Here is a 1,781-nt window from a genome sequence, read left to right as displayed (position 1 = left end):
GAAAGAAAGAAAGAAAGAAAGAAAGAAAGAAAGAAAGAAAGAAAGAAAGAAAGAAAGAAAGAAAGAAAGAAAGAAAGAAAGAAAGAAAAAGAAAGAAAGAAAGAAAGAAAGAAAAAGAAAGAAAGAAAGAAAGAAAGAAAGAAAAAGAAAGAATAGACAAAGAATAAATAGGAGAAGAGTAAAATAGACATATCTGGGGCCCCTTGGCCCACCCCTAGTGAAGGTTTGTACACAGCAGGTAGGTTCCCCTCCTCTTTGCTTGTCCTTAGCTCACCTCTTCCCCCTCACCGTCCATCTCTTTCCACCTTTCCTCCTATTCCATCCTGAGGGCTCCTGAGGTTGCCATTAAAAATTCTGGACACGTCTATCCAGATTGCACTTCATGTTTATGTTTCTTCTTCAGGGAAATGAGCAGAATTTATTGAGCGCATTGAGCGCACTCAGAGGTACAATAGCATAGCAGGATGTCTAACTTCTAAACCTTAATCTTGACCTCCCAGAATAATTCATAGACAGGAGCTAAACACACACTGGGTCAGACAGTCCTCCTGGTGATGTGTTATGTATTAAATCTTTATTTTATCTAATATATAATAATTATAAAAATAAGGTTTTTATTTTTTATTGGTTTGTTGGTTTTCATTTGTTCAGATGTTATTATTAAGAATAATAATATTGTTGTGACAGTAGAAACATTGTTACACATTAATTCTGGTACAACACTGCCATCTACTGGACACTTGACACATGATTTAAGTATTATACAAAATTCCTTACAGCTGTCTGTGGAGTGCTTGTGGGTGTAAAGTAGCAAGAGAATATTGAAAAAAGAAAAATGTTATTTTTTTTAAAGCTTTGTAATATTTGTCAGTGACTCAGCCAATCAATGACAGGTATAGTATGGTTTAGCCAGCTAGAAGATGGTGCTAACAGTTGTCAACATCTAGATGCTGGTTTTGCGGACCCCTACTATACCTGCTAATGATTTTTGGGTCAGCCAGTCTATGACAGGTAAAGTCTAATGGGAATTCAGATTGCTCAAGCTTTGCGTTCCAATCCAAGGTCAGAATAGCTTTGGTCCAAATCAGAATTGGAACTATCCAACCACCACTACCTGGCACCTATCCTTTGCCATACTGCCCAGTGACTAACTTTACCCAGAAACTAGCCTACCAAGAACCCAACCCCTAACATGAGCCCTCCAGGTATAATGGGCAAAAGTAGTCAAATCAATGGGTATCTATATATGTCCCAACACTGACCACCAGAGGGCGACATCTACATAAGCAATGTTATGGTCAATGCTTTTTGCACCCTGCACATCATTTTGCTCTTTTATCTAATAAAGTAATATTTTACTTTTTGTTTATAGTGAAGTTCTATCATCTGGAATAAAAGGCCTGGAGAGGTGTGGCGCCCATTGAAATGACTGGGCAGGTCCAGTCCTCAAGACGAGTACACTGAAACTGAGTCTTGGTTCAATCAGGGCATCAGGGCTGAAATACCAAAACAACAAAACTGGCCATTCATCAGGGTGAATTTTCGCCCTTCAAGGAATAGCTTAGTGAATGTGATTGCAAAGAATACCTAATTATGTGCAATGAGAAAAAAGGATCTTTCCTTGTACATGATTGGATAGCTAAAGTCAGCAGAACTCCATCTCATTTACAATGCTAAATAAAATGCCCCTTGCAAGGTGATAATTCACTTTGCATTGTGAACAACCTGTATTTCTTTAGTAAATTCACCCAATTGTGAGGACCCTGCAAGACTCTGCAGCT

The sequence above is a fragment of the Pyxicephalus adspersus genome, chromosome 3, assembly GCF_032062135.1.
Source record: "Pyxicephalus adspersus chromosome 3, UCB_Pads_2.0, whole genome shotgun sequence".
Lineage (NCBI taxonomy): Eukaryota > Metazoa > Chordata > Amphibia > Anura > Pyxicephalidae > Pyxicephalus > Pyxicephalus adspersus.
Note: the sequence above shows the minus strand (reverse complement) of the source record.